Raw genomic sequence first — 14,320 nt, forward strand, 5'->3', positions numbered from 1 at the left:
ATATTAATTGGCCTTTAGCCTTATATTAACATCGGAAGTCTTAACCGCGTATTATAGTTAAAGATTAAGAGACTTTCTTAAACTATATATAAGAAGAAGGGTGGGTATATACTATATATACTACTCTTAACACTAAGAACGGGGACACGGGATATTTATTTTCGGATATCTGGCTATACGCAGTTAAGGAACTAGAGATTCTATAGGAATATATAGACTTAGAGGATATTTTTAGTAAAGAGGCTATATAAACCTTACCTAACCCTATATTAGTTAAGTATAAGATAGATATAGGGGATAAATAACCTCCTTTTGGACCACTATATAACCTATTAGAAAATAAACTAGCGGTACTACGTTAATATATAGTGGACAATCTTTAGAGAGGATAGATTTGGCCCTCTATAAGCCTAGTAGGGGTACCGATTATATTTATACCTAAGAAGAACGGGACCCTTTGCCTCTGTATTAACTATTAGGTACTAAATAAGATTACTATAAAGAATTGCTACCTATTACCCTTAATAAGGGAGCTTATTAATAGGCTATTAGGCGTAAAGATATTTATAAAATTGGATCTAAAAGATATATACTATTAAATCTGGATTAAAGCTAGTAATAAGTGGAAAACGGCGTTCTAAACACAGTACGGCCACTTTAAGTACCTAATAATACCATTCGGGCTCACTAACGCACTAGTAATATTTTAGGCCTATATTAATAAGGCATTATCGGGCTTATTAGATACGATATATATAGTCTACCTTAATGATATTATAGTCTACTCTAACGACTATAAAGCATATACGCACCACGTATAAATAGTACTAGAAAGACTACGGGAATATAAGCTCTATATAAACCTAAAAAAGTGCACGTTCTATACTACTAGCATTAATTTTTTAGGCTTTATTATTAGCGTCAACGGAGTATTAATAGAGAAAAGTTGGGTAGACGCTATTAGAAAATAGCCCTACCCTATAATATTTAGAGAAGTATAGGTTTTCTTAGGCACGGCGAGCTTCTACTAAACGTTCATTATTTACTACTTATAAATAATAATCTTAATTACTAATCTACTAAAAGGATCTAAGAATAGCAAGAAGTTAGAACCCTTTATATTTAGGGAAGCTACTAAGTAGGCTATAGACCAGTTAAAGGATTTATTTATATTGGCGCCTATCCTAATACACTTCTGCTAGGAGCTACGTATATATCTTAAAACAGATACATCCGGCTTTACCCTAGGGGTAATTATATCTTAATTAAAAGACGGAAAATGGCATCCTATGGCGTTTTAGTTAAGAAAAATAACCCCTATAAAATAGCGTTATATAACGCACGACTAGGAGTTACTCGCGATAGTTACAGTAATAAAGCACTAGCGATATTATTATATAGGAAGCAATTACCCTATTAAAGTCCTTATAGACTATAATAACCTAAAATACTTTATAACTATAAAGGTATTAAGCGGTCGACAAGCTAGGCGGGTAGAGGCACTATTATAGTATAATTTTAAGATTATATACTACCTAGGAAAGACAAATCCTACTAATAGGTTATTAAGACGTCTAGATTACGAAATAGGGAGAATCTAGAACAGCATAGGGGAAATAATCCCTACATTACAAAATTTGCTTAGGAAGAAAGAAGACTCTTTCCCTAAAACTATAGAATTTTATAGTAGGGTAGAGGTCCTAGTAATACAGCTATAAAGCAATATAATTATAGAGCTGTAGGATATAGTTATAAACTAGGTTATAAACTAAGCAGACGTTATAAAGTTAGCGTACCCTAAAATTAGCGAGAATTCTATAGAATGTGCTAGAGGTATTACAGCACCTTTAACTTAACGGCGTATTAGCTGCAAGTTTTCGGATTTAAGGGGGATAGGTAAGATGTCTATCCGTAATATAGCACACTATATAACGGTAAAAGAATCTACTAGCACTAATAGTTTAAAACGTCTCGTACTACGCCTTAAGTTTATAATAGCAGCAAGTAAAATAAAAGTAAGTAATCTACATAAAACCTTTCCGGATTTTCTTCTTTAAGCTTAATAAAGAGACGCCTTCGCCTTTGGGGAGAGGTAGAAAGATATAGTAAAGACTAACTTAGCCGGAGTTACTAAGAAGCTATAGTAGTAAGACTAAAAGGGTCTGTTACGCTTTAAGGGTGCTATATATATCCTAAAGGACTAAGCAATTTAAGACGAAATTCTAAAGGTCTTCTATAATAACCCTTTTAGGGGTTACTACGGTGCTAATAGAACCCTTAAGGCCGTTTAAAGGAAATACTTTTAGGATAAAATGTCTAAAGAGGTTAAGGACTATATATTAAGGTGTAATACGTGCTAAAGGATATAGATATCTAGGTATCGCCTATATGGCGAGTTATTAGTGCTTCTTATTCTATAGGGACCTATATTAGAATTAATAATAGATTTTATTATAGGCTTACCCCCTACTAAGATAAGAACTAGAGAGGTTACTAACGCTATCCTAGTAATTATTAACAGGTATATAAAGTTTTTAGGATACTTTACTATTATAATAACAATTACGGCAATAGAACTAGTAGACCTGTTTTTAAAACGGTGGCTCTTATTTAGCACGCTAAGGGGAATTATATCTAATAGAGGTACCGTATTTAATAGTGCATTTTAGTCTTTATTCTATCTCTTATTAAAAATACGGCAAAGGATAAGTACTGCCTTTTACCCGTAAATAAATAGGCAAACAGAGCGTCTAAATACGTTATTAGAACACTACCTCCGCTACTATATTAATTATTAATAGGATAATTAGACATTATAGTTAGCTCTAGCGTAGTACGTGTATAACATAAGCATCTATAGTAGTATAAAAATGACCCCTTATAAAGCATTGTTTGGGGTAAAAGTAAATACCCCCTAAAATGTTAAGGATATTATTCCTAAAAAAGAGGCACTAGTAGCGTCCAAAAGAACTAAGTAAATAAGAATTCGCAGAGAGGAACTTAAAAAGCACTTACTAGACGCCCGGGCTATATAAAAAAGGTACTATAACAAAAAATATATACCAAAAGAATTTAAGATAGGAGATGAAGTCTTACTATTTATAAAAAATATTTAAATAAAACGCATTAAGAAGAAGCTAGATTACTAATAGCTCGGACCCTTTAAGATAGTTAGGAAAATTAAAGGAAACTAAGCCTATAAATTAGAATTACTAAAATCTTATCTAATATATTTTATATTTTATGTTTCCTTACTAAAGCTATACTAGAGAAGAGATGGTACAGAACCGCCCCCACCTAGCGAAATTAATAGGGAACTAAAATAGAATATAGAAGATATTTTAGACTAAAGATAGCGCCAGAAAAAGCGCGAATTTTTAGTTTATTAGGAAGGATACTTTTAGGCGTATAACAGTTAGGAACCTAAGAAGTACCTTTAGCTAGGATATAATACCGTAATTAAAACCTTCCTAAGAACCAAAGGTAAAGATTTAAAAATAGTTCCGGATATACTATAGGTAAAGTAATAGGGAAGACCCCGTAAATTAAAACTATAGGATTAAGTATAGGTATTAAGAACGGAAACGTATCGCTATTATAACAGGGATCCTAGAATTCTATAAGGGGAAGCCTATAAGGATCTATAGGAGAACTATTAGGGATACTGTTTAAAGAAGACGCTATCTAAAAAGGAGTAGTAGTACTATAAGAAGTGGCCTTAGGGATTTAGAAAGATCCCCTAAGGATAAAAGGAGAGTATTTAGCCTAGCACCGGAGATATATAGTAAGGTTAGTAGTATAAAGAGGAGCAAAAGGACAGCCTATAAAGAATTAGAAATTTTAAGGAATTATAAGGCACCTATAGAAACACTACCTGTTTATCACATATGGGGATTATAGTAGTGCACTATATTTATATAGATTGTCACCAAAGCTTAGAATAAAGGCATCCCCAAAGTATAAAGTTAATTCCTAATAATAGGGCATCCTAGAGGAACCCAAGAAGCACTATATAAAGCTATTCTATAAGAAGAAGAAAAGAGCTAAATAATAACTTAAATACTAACAATAGTAACAGGAGCCTCTTCTTCTATCTTAACGTTATTATTAACAGTATTATCAGCTCCTCTATCCCTAGAATTATTAGTACTTCTACTAATATTCTTCTTAAAATAACGGGTACTAGAAGGACTAGCATAGGTAGGAAACTAGTAAGGAGAACGTTTATCTTAACCTTTATTACTATTTTTAGTATCCCTAGGTTCCAAATTAGCGTCTAAATAGGGATTAGAGAGATATTAGCTAAGGGATTTAGCATAATTCCTAAGTAAGTTACTAGAGAAACTTACCTAGCCAGAGTAGCCCGCGTAAGAGTATAAATATTATTATTAATAAAGATAAGCTATTCGCATATGCGCTCCTAAATACTATATATTTAAAAACGTTACGTCTCTACAGTAGTGGAAACCCTTATTAAATTAAAGAGTTTATAAGCAAGGGAAAACACCTTCTATCCCCGCCTATTATTATTAGGATATTAGTAGAAATCTTAGATAGCGCGTTAGAGCCTATAAGTCTTATATATATAAACAGCGGGGATCTAGTATAATTAGTAAAATCTAAAATAAGACGGAATAGGAAATACTAGGATATAGGTCTTTCTCCTACTGCAATAATAGGAGCACTTAAATTTATTTTTACTAGAGCAAGGCATTTTACAAACGTAGGAAGGATCCTACATAAGAGCATAAACGTAGCAATAATAGCATTTTAGGGAAACTGCTATAGGAGTAACAGATACTATCTAGGGCGTTACTAGGAGAGGAATAATACTACCGCCGGTTTAGGGACGCGTAGAAGGACCACAAGCTATTATAAGAGGATACTTTAAGAAGTTAGTATTGTTATAAGAGATAAGGAGGGAATCCTATTACTTATAGACGCGTTAAGAAAAGATAATAAGGTAGTAATAGAAGTACGGCTAAAGATATAGAAGCTAAAAGGCAAGATATAATAAAAACAGCCTATTTAAGAATAAGACAAATAGTGTTATTAATAAAAGGACGAGTAAAAGGCAACAACTTATAAATAAAAAGAAATTAAAATAAAAGACGTTATTATTAAAGCCTATTTAGGTAAATAGGGATAGTAGTTAGTTAACACGTTACACCAGATAACCTCCAGATCTATTTATAACAAATTCTTAAAATTAGAGAGGTAAATCCCACCAAATTTTTATTACTATTATTAAAATCCTATTATAAAAGCACTATAAGGAGCTAGGGTAGAAAAAGAGCAGAGGAATAAAAGATAAAGTAAAGTTCTGCGCTAGTAAAGAGCTGGCAATAAGTTGCATTATAAAATACCTTTCCACTAAGGGTTTCCCTAGTGGTTTTAGCCGGAACTCTATAAAAGCTTAGTAAAGGCGAAGTCTTAGAGGACTAAGACCCTAAAAGGGGAGGCAATTATAATAGAATCCCCTAGAAGGTACATATCTAATAAGACGGTAGAAGGTTTTATATATATCCTATCTATATTCTAGAAGATACAGTTAGACAGGTTAGGGGCGAAAGGTTTTATTAGCGTCTTAGAAGAAATATATAGGAAGCTAGTTCCCCTCTAGAGAAGAACTAGCAATTAGTCTCTAAATAGAAGAGGTTAGAAAGCATTATCCTTTATTTATAAAGATTGTTCTACCTTAACTTATCTTCTACTTACCAGTAACTCTTATTCTATACTATTAATTAGATAATTATACGTTTCGGTTAGACTGGCCTCTTATACCCACTTAATTCAGTTTAACTATTATTAAGCCTTACTATAAAGATAATAGTTCTAAGCCTTTATAGGATGCCCTAGAAGGGAACTATCATTAATATACTCTAGAAGGCGACTACGATTCTAATATAATTATAGTAGAGGTGCCGCAACTATAACGCGGTAGGGGTTGCCTAAAAGGATTATAAAATTACTAATATCTTATTAATTTTAAAGAGCAATTTATTGCCGCTATTAAGAATAGAGTTAAGTTATTAATGGCCTTTATAACAGCTAAGGAGAAGGCTAACTTTAAGCTTACAAAACAGCTCTAAAAGGAAGGTTGTATTATAACTCCTAAAGCTTCTTTTTAAGCATCTAATAAGCAGGAGATTAATAGTCTTATTATAAGAGGAGTCTTTAAGTTTAAGAAGTATAACCTTACTAAGTTTAATAAAGTTTATATCTTTAAGTTAAGAATAGTTAATAAGATTAAAGGCAAAGCTACTAACGCCCTATTTAAGAAATTAAGGCTTATTATCTAAGGTTATAACGATAATAGTAAGGAGGTAATTCTTATATAATCTCCTATAATTTAACGAGCTAGTTAGCGAGTTATTGTTGCGCTAGCTTCCTCCTTAATAAAAAATAGAATAGCGGTTTATTTATAAGATATTACTTAAGCCTATACCTAATTAGAGACGCACCTTTAGCGCTTAATATTAGTATACCTTTTAGAATAAATTCGCCACCAGTATCCTAAAGATATGATTATAGTTGTGCTTAAGCTATTATATGGAATTATAAAGGCAGGAACTTACTAGTAGGCTACCTATAGTAAGTACTATAAAGAGAAGCTTTTAATAACTACTTCTATATTTAATCCTTGCTTCCTTATTATAACTATAGGAACTTTATTTAAAATTATTAGTATATAAACTAATAATATAATTATCTTGGGAGATAACTAGTTTTTAGCTCTTAGAGAAAATAAGCTAGTAAAGGTAAATCTTATAGTAAAGCTAAAGAAAAAGCTTAATTTAATAACACTATTACTCTTTAATAGATGCATCCTCTCCCTAAATAAGGATTCTATTACTTTGCGCTAAAAGGGTTAAGGTAAAAAGCTTAACGTTATTAATATTAATTCTCTAAAGTAAGAATATATGGAGTAATGCGCTTGCGGAGTTTATATTGCTTCTATTTATTAACCTAAGGCTTTATTTAACCTCTCTATTGCCGCTTAATACTAGGAACTAACTAAGGATAACATTCTTACCCTAAATAAGCGTCTTTTCTAGTAAATAAACTATCTTAATTAGGGACTACTCTATATACCTACTAATCTCCCCACCGCTAAGCTCTTTATATTTATTAATAAATCGTTTATAAATAATAAAGATTTTAGCTCCTAGTTAGGATATAAGATTATTATCGCGAATAAATCTACTAGAGAGAATAACTTTATAATTTACGGCAATCTTATCTATTAGAGCTTAACCAAAAGTAAATATGTTACTTAAAGTGTTCTAGTATTAGAGATATATAGAATGGTTAGCAGAGTTAATATAGTAATTATAATTGGGACTACCCTAAAAATAATTATAGATTAACTTAAACTTCCCGTTATTCCTATAATCGTATATACTAACTTATACTCCCTCTATAAGTATTTAGTTAAGCTTAGTACTATAAAGGAGAAGCGCCTTATAATTGACATTATGGCACTTTATTAATCCTATAAATAGTAAGAACTCTTTAAGATTTAATAAATTAACGGTTAAGATAACCTAGTAAATAGAATAATAAAGGCAAACCTAAATAAGGCTCTAAAGATGTTTATTAATATAAACACTCTACGTATACGGGTTAAAGGTTAGGTTAAAAGGGAGTAGGAGTATAATAATCTGCAGACCCTAATTCTAACCAGCTAATTAGGATTTTTTATCCCCAGGATAGAAAATTGCTATTGGCTTGCTTATAACTAGCGCCTTAGCGGCCCTAATATAATATTTACCCGCAACTTCTAAGTAAGAAAGTACCATGTGCTAAGAGGCAAATTTTAGGATAGCGAGACTTATATTATAATAGCAATAGTAAGTAAGGAGGATTAATATTTGTTACGCTAGTTAAGCAGTATTTATATATAGATAGTAACTATAAAAGAAGAGTTGCTAGTGTCGGGAATAAGGCAAGCGGTTGTTGCGTAACGCCGTAGCACTAGCGTAGTGAGGAGTCTTAAGCTCCTCGCCCTTCCTTATTCCAATCAATAGATTAATTAACCAACATTACTATAACCTACTCGAGTAGTTGTTATTGGTAAGTTACCCTATATAACTAACAGGATTAAAAGGGATTAATATATTATACGTTAATCTAGGACAGCTAATTAGTGGAAAAAGCTGCATTATTCCTTATACTTTATTTCGCAATAGATATTAAGTTTTAACCTCTACCTTAGTTAACTCTAGAGTAAATACCTTTACCCTAATAGACACCTAGTATTCTGTAAAGCTAGCTGACTTTCTTAATGCACTTATAGAAGATCTACCTAAACTAATTCCTATTCGCGGGTATAACGGACGGGTAAGGTAACTTATTATAAGTATTTTACGGATATACCTCCGCGTTAATGGGTGAAGGCAGTATAATATCCCCTTCCTTATTACGGACCTTAGAAGCTATAATATAATCTTAAGGAGGAAATGGCTAGCCTATTTAGGCTTATAGCATAACATATAAAGTAGACGGCTTATCTAGCCTAAAACCCTACCCCTAACCCCTCCTTTTATAAAAGAAATTAGTATTATAATAGAAAACCTTATATAACCCTAGATTAATACTATCTACTAGGCCGATGCCATACGTAAAGACTACGCCTTTAAGAAGGATATATAGCTTAACCCGCGATAGATCTATATACTACACTGCCCCTAGACTTATATTACGCCACCTACATTAAAGACCTAGGAAGTTAGTAGTGACCTACTTAAGTTTCCTATAGAGAACTTAGGCCCTACGCAGCTATAAAGGAAGGCTAGGAATATTAGATAATATACTAAACGGATAAACTAGAAGGATAACTTATGGAAAATAGAATGCGAGCTAAGGAAGATTATAAACCCTATACCGCAAAATACGGCCTAATAAATATCCGTAAAGAAACCTATGGACCTCCCACTAGTTAATATCTGCTATATTAGCGCTGTAGGATTCTACTAAAACTTAGTTTAGCTAGATACTATTACCTTTATAACTAGCTTATATAAAATCAATTAAATAATTAAAGAAAAAGAGACCCTAGCCTAAGAGAAAGATAAGCTTATAGATAAGGAGCTAGTAGAACAGAAACTACCCTATTAGTACTAAGAGTTTAAGGACGTATTCTTTAAGGCAGTATCTAATATACTTCTACCCTACCGACCGTATAACTATAAGATTAAGATTAAACCAGATAAGGAAAATGTCCTTAGCTATACCCCCATTTATAAACAATCTATTGCTAAATTATAGGCTACTAAGTAGTATATTATGGACATCCTAGTAAAGGGGTTTATTAAGCCTAGTTAGGCCCTATTTACCTCCCCTATTCTCTTTATAAAAAAGCTAAATAAAGGACTTTGTTTCTATATTAATTATTATTATAAGCTTAATAATATAACCCGTAAAGACCGTTATCTACTACCCCTACTAGATAAAACGCTAGCCCAAATAAATAGAGCTAAGGTATTTATAAAGCTTAATATTTATTAGGCCTTCTACTAAATTAGGATAAACCCTAGATCTATAAACCTTACTATATTTTAGACTTAATACGGATTATATAAATATAAAGTGCTCCCTTTTAGACTAACTAACGGACCTACTACGTACTAACGATATATAAATAATATACTCTTTAACTACCTTAATAACTTCTATATAGCCTACCTAGATAATATTATAATTTACTTAGAAAACGAGTTAGAATACAAGGAGCACGTCTATAAGGTTCTATAACGGCTTTATAAGGCTAGCCTTTAGGCCGATATTAAGAAGTTAGAGTTTAGTATAAAGCGAATAAAGTACCTAGGGTTTATTATTAGTATAGATAGAATTAAGGCAGACCCGGAAAAGATGGCTAAAATTAATTAGTGGGAACCACTACGGACAGTAAAAGGGATATAGTTATTTTTAGGCTTCTATAACTTCTACCAACGCTTTATTAAGAACTATAGTAGGATTACTTAGCCCCTTAGCCGCCTTACTATAAAGGACCAGCCCTTTTACTTTAATACCGTATATAGGCAGGCTTTTAATAAGCTTAAAAAACGACTAGTCTCCGCTCCCTTACTCGCCCACTTTAACCTAGAACGGCCCTTAATGCTAGAAACCGATGCCTTAGATAGTATTATTACCAGTGTTTATTCCCAGAAGTAGATAGACGGAGAGTAGTACCCTATTACTTACTACTTAAAGACTATAATAGATGCTAAGCTAAACTACCTAATCTATAATAAAGAAATGTTAGCTATTATCTCTAGCTTCTAGCACTGGCAAGTATAATTAGAAGGGACCCCTAAGCCTATCTAAGTAGTTTTAGATTATAAGGCCTTAGAATATTTTATAATAACAAAAGCCCTTATAGCCTGGCAGGCGCGCTAGGCGGATACTCTATCTTAGTTTTACTTCCTAATTATATATAGGCTAGGCGCTACTAACCGTGCGGACGCTCTTATAAGTTATAAACAGGACCTAAATAACTAGATAGCCGCGAAGATCTTATTACGAACCTAGACGCTACTATAACTAAAGCACCTTAACCCTTAGATATAGGAAGAATATAAGCTTTACAGTGCGAAGAATTGAATAAACGACTTAATTATAAATCTATGGAAATCAAGTGGTATATATACATAAGAAAGGTATAGGTAATAGGATAAAAGGGGAGACTAATACGTAGTCGAAATAGGGTAATATAAGGTATAGGAGGTATACGAGGGTAGTGCTAATGCTGCCTTCCAGGCAGCATCCTAGTGTCTTAGCATAGTACTAGTAGTCGGTTACAAAGAACTAAGTACTAAATCTTTAAGTGCCGAGATATATCCTATTAACTCTATGGAATTTAACCTTATTAATAAACTACTATAAGCAAACCGTACGGACCCTTCTCTATAGGAGTACCGCGAAAAGGCAAAGGATATTAACAGCCTATGGTCCCTTAAAACTGGACTGCTTAAGCACTAGGAACGGCTAGTAGTAGTAAAAAAACAGAACTTACGAACCTGGCTTATTACCAAAGTATATACCTAGGTCTCTACGGCCTATTCTAAAAAAATAAAACCTGTAAGATTATTAGTAACTATTACTACTAGTCTAGAATAGTTATAAATATTAACCGTTATGTACGAAACTGCAATAATTGCCGTAGGTCTACGATTCTACGAAATAAGACCCTAAGACTATTAAAGCTACTTCCAATACCAGAGCGCCCCTAGTAGTATATCTCTATAGACTTCTATAAACTACTAGTAGACCGAAACGGGTATAATATAGTTATAATCTTAGTTAACCATTTTAGCAAATACCCTTTCTTAATCCCCTGTTATAAGAATATTAATGCTAAAGAGGCGGCCCAACTATATATTTATTATATCTACCAAATTTACAGATTACTAGATACTATTATATTGGACTAAGGATCACAGTTTATATCGGCTTTCTAGAACGAGTTTACTCGGATCCTAGGAATTAAGCTAAAGCTTTCTACGGCGTGCTATCTTTAGACAGACGGTTAGACAGAGATTATAAATTAATACTTAGACTAAAGACTTCGGCCCTTTATTAACTACTTCTAAGATAACTAGGGCAAACTACTACCTCTAATAAACTACACCTAGGCGACCCTACCTTATAACTTTATAGGATTTGCACCTATCTAACTAGAAATAGGGTATCTACTATAAATAAGCTTTAACTAGGATAGACTAGAAGGACCACGGACTATACGCGAGAAACTATCTTATAAGGAAGCCCAGTAGTACGCTAAGCGCTTAGAGGAAGCCTAGACAGTAGCCCATACAAATCTAGAAAAGGCCTAAAAATTAATAAAATAGCAGGCTAATAAGTATAGGCGCGAGCCTGACTTTACCGTAGGTAATATAGTCTAGGTTATAATAAAGAACTAGAAGACGGAACGGCTTAGTTATAAGCTTAATTATTAGATATTAGGACCGTATAAGGTCCTTAAGAAAATAGGCAACTTATATAAAGTAAAGCTCCCAGATTTAATTAAGGTTTACCCTATTTTCTTACTAGATAAGCTATAGAAGGCTATAAACAACCTATTACCTAGATAAAAGAACAAACCCCCCCTATTAATTTAAGTTAATAGCAATAATAAATAGGAAATTAAGGAGATACTAACCTATAAGCTAGTAAGGAAAACGCCAAAGTACCGCGTTAGTTAGAAAGGCTATAACCTAGATCCTACCTAGTACCCTATATAGAACTTTATCAGCAGTCCCTATAAGCTTGAAAATTCTATAGCCATTACCTTAATAAACTGGGACCGCTAAAGTACCTAAACGAATAGATGAAATGCTAGTATAATAAAGATAATAAGCTACCGGAAGAGCATAAAGATAAGAACGCCCTATAGGTATAATACGGACATATAAAGCCTAAGGGCAGGCTTTTACGGAGGAGGGGGTAATGTTACGGCACTGGCAGAAAGCGGTAGCTATGGTAGACGTTATAGTAGACGCAGGGCTTACGTAGCTCTTACGTGACTAGGGATCGTATATAACTCCTCGCGTTGCTACTTTTCCTTTCCTTTCCTTTTCCTTAGCTTTAGATTCTCGTTTATAGACAATCTAATCGTATAGGCTTGCGCGACCCTTTTGCCGTGCTTATGTCTCGATTGACTAAGTCGCTAATAACTAGTGTCGGAATAACCTACGCTAAAGTAACGACTTTTTGTAATATGGCGACTCCACATACCCTAATCGTGATACTGCTGTTACATTTGCAAATCTTATCTAATTTTATTATTTTAACCTTTATAATCGCAATAAGCTTTTTTTTGGGGGGCGTTTATACTTAGTATACTAATATATAGCGATAAATAAAGCGGATACTGTAATTGCTCTACGGCTATAAGTAATAACTTATAAATCTAACTTATATAAGGCCTAAGGTATTTAGGAAGCTTCTTAATCAGTTATAACTATATAGCGACTTAAAGGATATAAAGCTTTTACTAGCGCCTAAGAAGCTATTAATATTCTTAATAATATTTTCTAGAGTATATAGCTCTTATAGAGAATAAGATATTATATAAAGAAGAGAAAGGAATAACGTGAGAGTCTTATAATTAAATAGTTAAGGGTTTTAGCGGTTAATATATACGTATATATGCACGCAGTCTTTAACGGGCTTTAGTAGAATTTAATTAATCTAGTAGAACTTAGCAGGAGTTAATAATAAAGCTAGTAGAATTTAGCAGAATTTAGTTAAAGCGTTAGAATTTATCCGTTAAGTATTTTATTAAGACGTTCCTACTATAACTGGGCTAGTCCCGTTATAATCCCCCCCTTTAGCTAAAGGTTTAAAATAATTTAATTTTAGTTAAAACTTATAACTTATCATGTTTTATATATTTACGTTAGGTAGCGGTATAGTATTTTACCAGTTTTACTTATTAAATAAACCAATTAGGATTTTCTATACCAGGTATAGAAAATTATTATTAGCTTAGTTAAGGCGGTAAGCGGAACTAATATCTTTATAGCGGGTCTTAACAAGGCAAATCTAACTAATTAGATAACTTTAACCAGCGGTTAAAGTTCCTTAATATCTATATATTATATAACTATATTATAACTATCATAATATATTTTAAGTTCTTTTTTAATTTTAAGCTTTCTACTATCGTGTTTCGTATAATTATATTAGGTAGCAATTATTTACCTTTATATCGCGTCTATTTAGCCAAAGTAGGCCATAAAGGATAGTCCTTATCAGTGTGTCTAACAGTTAGCTTAGCTGCGAGCTCGAGAAAAATAGCTAACTAACTGCACTAATTGGATCGCTCGCTGTCCGCTACTCACTAGTCCGCCAATCTTCGAAAGCGTCAACTTTCGCGCGAGCACGACACCACAATCATTATAAGCTGCCTTGCACATACTTACCGTAAAGGCGGGGGAGTCATCTGCACCCGTGCAGGAATGCAGTCTTTCTTGGGCGGTGACGCGCTCGCAGATGGCGTGTCCACGCTGCTAAAAACGGCGGACACAGCACGAAATTACTATCTACGTATGGATTCTGCGAGGACTGCTGAGGGACCTGGAATCTTGGTCTGCGGTTGGTCAGATAATCAGAATGATCGTGATACAGCATGTCTCAGCCTTGTCTATAGCGAGGCTATGATAACGCTCTATTGGCGAGGTTCCGTATCTCTCAAAGTTGAATGCCTCAGCCTTGTTAGCAAGACCTTTTATGCTCAGCGATTGGTGACCGTCTTTATGGTTGGGCGGTTGGTGTAGCGCCTGCATTGCTATGCGAGTATATAAGTGTCATTAAA

This window comes from Cenococcum geophilum, assembly GCF_001692895.1.
Source record: "Cenococcum geophilum 1.58 unplaced genomic scaffold K441scaffold_38, whole genome shotgun sequence".
NCBI classification, from domain to species: Eukaryota; Fungi; Ascomycota; class Dothideomycetes; order Gloniales; family Gloniaceae; genus Cenococcum; species Cenococcum geophilum.